We start from the raw sequence: 10,422 nt of genomic DNA on the forward strand, positions 1-10,422 counted from the left end.
AACTATTTCTTCCCCACAAACACCCAATGATTATTATATTGAGTGCTCTTATCATTTGGGACTACTTAAGATGCACCACTACCACAGCCCATCACGTTATTAATCTCATACAAGGACTTTTTTCTATATACATTAAACTTCCGGGCAGTTACAGCTAATGAAGTGCTCAAGTTTCTCTCAAAAATTGTAGACAAGGTACCAAATACAGTCTGTAAAGAACTACCTTAAAACCAGTGTTTAAGTCAGCTTCTCACTATAATTCATCTACTCAGTTTATCAGTACTATTACAACAAAATAACACAACTGTATACATTCATAGATTTAAATAATTCTAGTTTAAAATCTGGGGAAATGTTATATGATGCATTTTATCTACATAATTTTATTAACTTTAGTATGTAATGATGTTTATGGAAACAGCATTGGCTTATTTGACTTTGTAAATTTTAGTCTCGTAGTGTTTGCTGCTTCATCACTATCATCTATAAAATGTGCAAGTTCTCGTCATCGGATGTTTTTGTGAAGTCCAGATGATCTTCAGTTTGCATGGTATTGATTTGTTATAAATTTGTATATTTTGACAGACTGTGAAATTCCGATTATTTTTAGTCATTTTTGGTCACGGAAGGGACAGTTTTGATTAATATGAGTTTGATAACACTGGACTATGAAGTTGGTTGCTATTGGCTATGGATAATGTAAGGCTTCAATGATATTTGAATTTTTTGGCAATAGTATGGTCTTTACCAATAGTAATGTGACTGCATCTGGCTGTTATTGGTCATAGACAATGTAAAGATCCAATGATTTTTAAGTTTTTATGTGATGCACATTGGTTATGGAACAACTCACTCTGACCAATGATAAGGAAGCTGGAACTATTGGCTATGGATATTAGTAAATACACCAATGAGGTTTCCATTATTTTTACAATTTATTTACATAAAATATGTGATCGGTTAATACATATATTTTTAAGTAATTTTGCTATCTTTAGATAACAACTACTTCCAACTAGATATGACATAAGAATTAATAACCGAAATCGCCTGTATATAATGAAGTTTATGAAAACAGCAATGGACTACTTTATTTCATAACTTTAGTTTCATATTGTTTGCCTTTGATTGCCACTATATCATTATCATTTAAAAACTGTGCAACTTTTGGACATCGGATGTCTTTGTGAAGTTCCGATAATCCTTAGCTATAGCTACCTGCTTGGTACCGATTGGTTATTGAACTGCATATTCTGACTTTGCGAAGTTGCGATTTTCTTTGGACATATTTTTGGTTATGGAACGGTCAGTTTTGATCAATATAAGTATGCTAGTACTTGATTAGGAAGTAGGTAGTTATTGGCTATAGATAATTATGAAGCTCCAATGATTTTTGGAGTTTCTCCTTTGGCAACAGTATGGACTTAACCAATACATCTGCATTTGATTAGGAACTTGGCTATTACTGGCCATGGATAATGGGGAAGACCCAATGATTTTTGAGTTTTTATGTGACGCACATTGGTTATGGTACAATTTACGTTGGCCAATGATAAGGAAGGTGCAACTACTGGCCATGGATATTAGTAATTTGATCAATGCTGTTTATATTGATTTTACGATTCAGTTACATAAAGTAATGATTGGCTAACACATACATTTAAGTAATTTCACTACTACTGAATGATTAGATCTGATGAAGGGTTAATTCCCAAAAGCGCTTATTTTGTACAGTTTTATTGTTTTTATTTGCAGTTTTAGTATATATTAAAGTATATGAAAGCAGATGTGGTAGCAGTGCTCTGTTATTTTACTGTAATAGTTACTTTAGTTCTACAGTGTCTGCTTTTGATTGTCATTCAGCCGCTTCATTATTCAATTTCAGTACTCTGTCCCTGCGCACTCCCCTCTTTTGCCTTATATTCCCACCCCCTCAACCTAAATCTCATTACCTTCTATTCACCCTCCCCCCCACATCCTTTTCCTCCATTTGTTCATGCTTTTCACTTTCTACTTCCTCAACTCCCCTTATTGTATATTACCGATTATATGCCAGTTGTCTCATACAGTCTTATGCATGACAAAACATAATATTTTCTCATTATATATACTCTCTATAATTATGTTAACACATTTCAGAATATTTTATAAGAAATGTCATCTTTGGGGCCAGACAGTAGCACAATAAGTAGGTTCTCTGGTTCGATTCTTGGCTGCGGTGCCTTCTGTGTGGAATCTGCATGCCCTTTGTGTGTTCATATGGGCTTTCACTGGGTGCTCCATTTTCCTCCCACATTCCACAGTAGGCAGAGGGTTCCTATTACCTGATTGAATGTTTAGGTTAGCGAATACCAAAAACGTCAATCTGGTAATAGTGAAAGCAAAAAAACATGAACGGCCGATTTAATGCAGGGAAAGAATTCCCTTGGCAGTTATGCTGACTTTGCCCCTTTCCCCATTGTACAGCGATCTCAGAGTTGGTATATTTAGTTAAGAAGGGGGGGGGGCACAGCTCCCCACATTGGGGTGGGGTGGGGGGTGAAGCCCCCACTTCATTTTGGTTCAAATTTTTTTTTTTTTTGCTGCCGAGGGAATTCATTCCCTATGTTAAATCGGCCGTTCGCTGTTTTAATGTTTCGATATTACTAGATCGAAGTTTAGGTATTCTCTAACCTAAAAGTTTGCTCGGGTAATATAGATGCTTAGGCAGATTGGTCACTCTAAACTAGTTACAGGGGTGTCTGCGTGTGAACACACATGTGGCAAGGAAGAGCTACAGTGGAAGGACTAGCCACCCATGATTGTCACTGATGAAGTGACACCCTGACCCCATGTGCAAAAAATAGGAAAAAGGGATTGTGGATGGATTGATTTGCCTTTCATCGTCAAATGTATCCGCGTATATGATGTCTTTTAACAACAACTAGTTCTGCACAGAGATTATTTCCTATACCTAAAAAACGGCAAAGCCCGAAACTACTAAATTTTTATCTAGGTTTTCTTTCTCCACACTGCCTGCCATCCCACTGGCATTGTCCAACTGAGTCATTACCCATTCCTTCACCAGTTAATAGTCATTGCATCATTACTATATGGGGGATTTCCTCCATCATCACCAGAGGTAAGCCTATCAATGCCTTTATTAATTTGATGAACAGCAACAGGGATGACAGACTTCCACAGGCAAGCAGCCAGAGGGCTGGATTAATTTTCCCCTAGCTGCAAGATCCTAAAATAGCAGTCTGACATTTAAGACCTGTGCATTCTTCTCTGGCTCATGCATGCTTTCCCACATGGTTCAAATGCAGCTTAGTGGGCATTCACATCTATGCCCACATTAATGCATGCTCAATCCCTTGCCTCTAATGGATGTCAGTCATGCAGTAAGTTGGACTGTCTACCCCCAAAAAAATGGGCAAGCTAGCAATGACCACTCCCCCCAACCTCCACCAACTGCCTCTTCCATTACTGGACTGTTAAATGATCTCTGACTGCCTGTAATGCTGTCAGTGTGTGTGTGTGTGTCAAAACTCTCAATAATTCACACTTAACAAGGACTTCCAAGATGGCTGTACACTGATCAACAGTATGATTTCAGCTCTTCCAGTATGAAAACAGACACTGAAGAAATAAAAAGGCGATGAGGGAAATTGTAAGCTTGGGTAAAATTTAGTTACTGGCTAGAAAGTACACTGCATGGATACCAGCAAAGAAAAATTTTGGAAAATCAATCAGAAAAAAAGTGACGAGAAAACACTGATTGGAAAGAATCTTACATCTCTTCAGCAAAGAGCAGTTCAAGTTTTAGCACGGGTTCAAAAGACGGCTTCCAGTAATTTAGAAAAAAATAAAATGTACTCGGCACTGATTAAATAAATGAAATATAGAAGGAATACATCAACTTAAAAACAAAAGGCTGGAAAAAAATAGAAGCATTAACTAGCTATTCAGATGAACTGATAAAACTACAAAAATTAGAGGATGAAATGAAGAAAAGGTTTGTTGAGTATGAGGTTTCTCAAGAAAAGTAATTACAAAACACAGCTGAATATGAGGACAGTTAGCTCAGAGAAATTCAGAGAATGTCTGCTATACAGTGAAATTGGAAGGTACAGACTGTACTAATTTCATGAATATACAAATAAGCAACTGGACTGGTATTCCACAGCAGAATATTTTAATTGAAAGGGCACATCATGTGTATGCTCCAAACCTGGCTTTCAGAAAGCAGCCAATTTGTAAAGATGCAATTGTGACAACAGAAAGAGCTGATCCTGACAAAACTATGGCAGAAGGGAAAATTACAAACTTGAGACTACAGAGTGTCTGTGGAAAATGATTATTCGCTATACACCAGGCAGAAGAGTAGAACATTTACCCCAGCAATCATGAAATGTTGAGAGGCAAGTGTGAAATTCAAGCTGCTGTAGCCAGCTGTCTTCAGAGCATTTTCCCCCCTGGAGGATCTAGTACATTTTTTATGCTAAACAGGTTAAGGAGGAAATATTTATCCAACAAAAAATGAGCCAGAAAGCAGAAAGGGACTCTGCTTCTTAATCTTTTGATGAGGGTTGGGAGGGTGGCTTAATGGTTAAGATGCTTGCCTTACAAACAGAAGGTGCAGGGTTTGAGTCTCACAAGAGATAATTGGCTAAACTTAAAATGGCTCAATAGGGCAGTTAGCTTAGTACTAAACTATGAAGCTCATAGAGACTGTCATTGAAACATTTTCTAATCTTCCAAAAGAAAATACTTGAGACAGGAAAAAAAGCACAGGAGTTCCTCAGAAGAACCGGGAGTACCTTGGACTTGAATCTGGTGGTCTGATGTTAGGAGATGATCAGGATTACTGAAATTGGTGAATAAATGAAAAACTATAAAACATCAGTCACATCTGTGAAGTAGGGCTTTCCAAGAAAAAAGTGGCGGAAGAAAGACTGAACTTGTGCTGACTTTGTTAAACTTGCAGGTGAACTGTAAAGCATATACAAGAAACTATGCCATTAATGTTTAGAAGGCCACTAAAGGGGAAAAAAGAAGTAACCACAAGTAAAACAAATGTTATTAATATTACCTGTACAAAACATTTCATGATATAAACTGAATGATATATTGTAAAGCAGTTTTGTATACGGTGCAGTCATGGGTATTTTACATGTGGGGTGTCTCTTCAGTGATTGGGACAGGTGTTAACGATATTACAGTAAACAAGTATATTTTTGGTTGCAAGAAATATAGGCTTCATAGTATAACAGGAGAAGAAAGGATAGACAAAAGCAAATTTAAGTTAGGTTAATAGAATATTCTGATCTTGGGTTGTTGGGGTGGGGGTAGGGATGTGTGTACTGATTATATACAGAATTAAAATAATTTCCTTTGTTTTTACAAGGGTGAAGGTCTAAATTAATGTATTTGGCTTAAGCTACAACTATTTTATGAGGAATAAATTTGAAAATTAATGCAAAAATGATGAAAGCCATGACAAATGCTAAGCCTCTTTGCATCTGCAAAAATATTAGCTTGCCCCCCACTACCACCACTATCAGTAATTGCACATAAAGGCAGTTAGCCAATGGAAGTCTGTACATTCTGATTCCTTCATATATTGGAGACATGACATTTTTTTCTGACTGTGGACTACTTGTACATTGAGACAAGCTGCCTGCAGGTGCAAACTATCTTCAGAGTACTGAGCATTCTTTGCGGAGGGAAATGCAAAATGTAAAAAGGTACAATGTCAAGCAATTCAATGAAAAATAAAATTTGAAATTTATGGGAAGTGATTACGAGAAAGCAGTTTCCCCGGAAGCCTTAATAGTTTGATGCATTTCACAGTTTTATTTAAAGATAGCCAGTGTACTTTTTCTTAGGACTAAAAGTTAATGTTTTCTGAAAGGATACAGACCATTTTCACATTTGGGAAGGGAATAGATTAGAAAAGAGCAGACAACAATTACTGTACGGGGGAGCACAGGCTGTAACATGCACCTTAGCATGAATAACCTTAAATCTGGGTTAGGTAATGCCTGTGGCTGCAGCTGGTGATTTGGTGCAACTGCTCCTATCAGGAGGATTAAACTTAATTTGGAGAAAATGTGCACAATTTTGGGTGTATTTGATCTACGTTAACAGGGGGTGGGTGTGTAATTTTTTGAAGGTTTTCTTTAAAGCAAAAAAAAAAAAGATGAGAAAAATGTGACACAAGTTCAAAGAGAGATGAGATGAAACAACTGCATAAAAGATCAGCCCAACAAACAGTGTGTGCATGTAGGACATTAAAAAAACTTATAAGTAGGAAAAATACACATTTTATCATAATGACTACTCTTATCCATACTATCTTAGAATGCAAATAGCCTTACAGGTACAGATAAAAAGGAAAGAGTATTGGATTATATTAAAAACTACAAAAGTACAAATAACAATGTTATAGGAGACATTTGGAAAGAAGGAACATATGAATTTGACAAAAAAAGATTTCAGGATGGATATTAGTTAGAAAATCATGTACAAAGGAAAATGGGAGTAATACTGACTGGTACAGAAGCTCCAATAGTGACAGAAGAAGAAAACAAAAGACAAGAATGGCAGATTTGTAGTAGTAAGTGGCTACTGGCAAGGGAGGAGTGTAACACTGACATGCATTTATGTTACACCAAAAACTGCCATTATGAAGCTTAAGAAAATTTGGGGAGAAAATCAGCTTTCAGGAAGACTACTTATCTGCTCCCAGTCCCTGGTAGGGAAGGCGAATTCCAAGCTGCAGTGCATACATTTGCTTGGCCTCATGCCAATCCGTTTTTTCCCTCTGTAGTTATTTGATCGCAATGCCTTCATCTCCCTCGTGCCTGGTTTCTGTGCCTATTGGTAAAATCTCTCATCTCCATTTCCATGTCGGTTTAGTTCTAAGAATATTTTCTTTCTGCTTTGTAAATGTAATATTCTGAACAGCTGTTGCTACTTTCCTTAAGTTCCTGCATCCAAAATCCTACTTTTTTCTTCTTATTTTGTGAACTCCCCATACAACGTTTCAACAAAATTTCTTTTGAGTTCTATTTGGGGTCCTGTGCGTTAGGAGTAAAAATCTTAACTATATATATCCCTTCAAATATGGCAAGTCTAAACACATTGTTCTGAGTGGAGAAACAACATACCTCACTTATGTTTTGCCCTCTTTCCTTCCCAAATAAATTCCTTTACTCTTTATTAAAATTACTGTCTACAACTTTTCAACAGGTTGATTAAAAAAGGGCTAGCTACCCAGCAGTGTGAACCTTCACTCTACATGACGGTCACTGTTGAATTGACACCCCAACCCCATGTGCAAAAATGGCTTGTGGATGAATGGATTAAAAATATGCCTAATCTGTATATAAAACTAAAGAGACTAGACACATTTTCATTCCTTATACTTCACTATCCATAATCGAGAGCTTCCAGTTTCTCCATTTTTGTATTGCATTTTGTTTATTCTCTTCTCACATCATTTGCCATCAAAATAGAATCCTTTTTAATAGAAACATCTAAATAGTTTATCTTATCATGTCCCTATAAATATGGGTATTGATTAACTAGTTCATGTGTGTGTACTTGGTTTGTAGCCTTTGTTTTTGTTTTATATCTTGTGGACCAGCACAATGGTTTAGCAGGGAAAATATTTAATAACTTCAAAAAGTTAAAGCCATATAAATGGCTCACAGCAAGCAGACCGGTTTCGGCTATACAAAGCCTTCTTCAATGCTAAAGAATCATGACAGAAAATTATGTAGCTCCCAACATCCTGGTCTTATATAGTAAAAATTTAAAGAAACGTTACAGAAATAAGTATACAATGACAATTTCCATTTAAAAATTAAATAATGATAGAAAATCCTATGGTAGTTACTACATATAGATGTTAAAGCAAAAAAGAACAACAAAATAATAATTATAAATATAAATGGATCAAAGTACAATATTACAAAGAAAGAATGATTAGCATAATCCACATAATTATACATTAAGATAAAGAATGTATCTTATTATTATTGTTAATGGGACAACTCACCTCTATACTATATTATTGAGGAGTCATAATGCCAATCAAAATGCATGCAAATTATGAAAAGCTTAGTAAATTCACACAAACTAAATAGCTGTAAACATGTTATTCTATTTCGTTAAGCCCAGGTTTGAACAATGCTCCTAATCTGGTTATCCACATGTTTTCCATATTATTGAGCTTAGTGTGCCAACCTGCTTTAAAATTCCTATGCATTTAAATCTTGTCAATAATCACAAATTTGAAAACAGCAGTGGGGTGATTAGTAATATGTTTGTATAGGGCATTAGACACCCGTTTATTTCTGATCACACAAAAATGTTCACTGATTCTTAGTTTAACTGGCCTAGATGTCTGACTCACATAAAAAGCAGAACAGGTACAGTTGGCCAAATAAATAACCCAATATGAGCTACAATTACCAAAGATGGTAATATTATAAACTTTTGATGTGTTTTTACTAGAAAATTCCTTGGTTTCTGAGATGTGTTGACAGGCACTACAATGACCACAAGGAAAACAACCCACCAAAGGATCACAATAAAAAAATGTAAAACAGAATAAACATGTTCTGGTCTATCTTACCTAAAATAATTCTGAAATGCAAAAATCCATTTTTACAGTTATTTTGACACGTGTTTTACTATTTCTCCTCTCTAACACAGAACCAGTGTGCAGATTTTCCCCACCTATGCAGGCCAAGCAGATACCTGAACTCAGGCTGCCTGGGCCAAAGTCAGGACTTTATCCTTGTAAACTACCAGCACAAACTTACTGACTTAGAAATATGAAAACATAACAGAACTTCAATTAACATGCATTTTCCAATTTGCGAGTCTATTACACTCATAACCACTATTACTTGTTGACTGTACACCAACACATTTTCTGAAAAGTTCACAAATTTTAGGAGACAAAGCAAACATTCTAAGTTAAAAAACAGAGACAGAAATATGCTACGTCACTGAGCATTACTATTCAAAAATTCTAATTATCCACTCAAATACATTTCATGACAAATCATATTATCTACTGCTTTAGTACCTGTTTGAGTTTTCTAAGTATCTGAAACTTTCTTTTGTTTCAAATGTTTGTTGAAATTAATCAGCAGACATCACCACCCCTTATAATCATACTGTGTTTTAAGCAAATATGACATGATCTATAGGCAGGAAGGAGTACTGAAGTATCAAAGAAAGTATGTCTCTGCGAGAAAGCTCTCATTTACAAGCAAATATGGTTACCAATTGTCCCACTATTTAGAAGACAGTCGTGTCATAAAAAACAGCAAATCCTCTGCAATTTTAGAACACACACAAAAATTCTAAACTGTCTACAACTGTTGCAGAAAACTAAGACTCTGGATCTGAAACAACTAAAGATGAAAAAAGGCAAGATGAGTAACCATTCTTAATATCATGCTTTATGATAAACTGAAACCCCATCCTCCGCAATGATTGTGGGCATGATTTCCCCTGGGGGAAAAAACATCGTAAATGACCCACACTGGGCTAAAAACAAACTTAATCCAAATCAATACACTCTCAAACAATAATAACAAGTGCCGCATCTTGTAATAGCAAAATTCCTAACAATAATAGTTAAACAACACTTACCGGCACTACAGCATGCCATGCTTCCAATAACTGAACAACAGGAGGCAAACCCTATACACTTAAAAAAGTAACAGGTACATCCCCAGAACCAACCCCCAAACTACACAAATAAAACATTACTTCCTACTGCTGCGCTCTTACTGGTGCATCTGATTAATGTTCCGGAGAGGAACGCGTTTGTTTTCCTGACTAAAGCAGTTAAAACAAATCCCTCTTACTAAGTCACTCTGGCCGGCTTGTACTGTTATCACCAACAGCAGAACTCTTGTGTTGATTCAGGATTTATCTGAGAAGATTCGGGAGGAAAATTACTGACGGACAGTAAGTAAGTAAATTGGTGGCCTACGTTAAACTGTTCTTTTTTTTTTCAAAAATTATATTATTCATATAAATGAAGGTTACATATAGTTTTTAAATATGAAATACCTGTGCACACAAACCGTCGGCACTTTTTAAAATAATGCTACCGTAGCTCTCAAACAATCAGGGACAAATCTTAACAGAATCGGGGAGTAATCCTGAAAAAATCAGGGACATTTAAATATTAGTTTTATTAACTTAAGGCATTAACAGAATTAGAGAATGCGATTTAATATACATTTCAATAAGTAAAACAATTCTTGAGCTCTTAATTATTGCTTTTATTAAGTATAATGCACCCACTTTTTGTCCAAAAGGCACCAGTGTTAAAAGGGACGGAGCTAAAATTTGAGTCAAAATCAGGGACGCTTGAGAGGTATGAGATACAATTAACTTAAGAGTAAA

At 35.8% G+C, this 10,422-nt stretch overlaps 1 protein-coding gene across 1 annotated transcript in view; it reads right to left on the reverse strand.

Moving 5' to 3' along the window:
* Positions 1-9,803, reverse strand: part of DEPDC5 (DEP domain containing 5, GATOR1 subcomplex subunit) — a 2,513,958-nt gene extending 2,504,155 nt beyond the window's left edge. The window contains exon 1 of the mRNA XM_044068865.1: positions 9,658-9,803. The gene's annotated coding sequence lies outside the window, so the exon portion shown is untranslated. The remainder of the gene's footprint in view (positions 1-9,657) is intronic.
* Positions 9,804-10,422: the final 619 nt, after the last annotated feature.

Source organism: Protopterus annectens, chromosome 4.part0 (assembly GCF_019279795.1).
Source record: "Protopterus annectens isolate FY-2018-M chromosome 4.part0, PAN1.0, whole genome shotgun sequence".
Classification (NCBI taxonomy): domain Eukaryota; kingdom Metazoa; phylum Chordata; order Ceratodontiformes; family Protopteridae; genus Protopterus; species Protopterus annectens.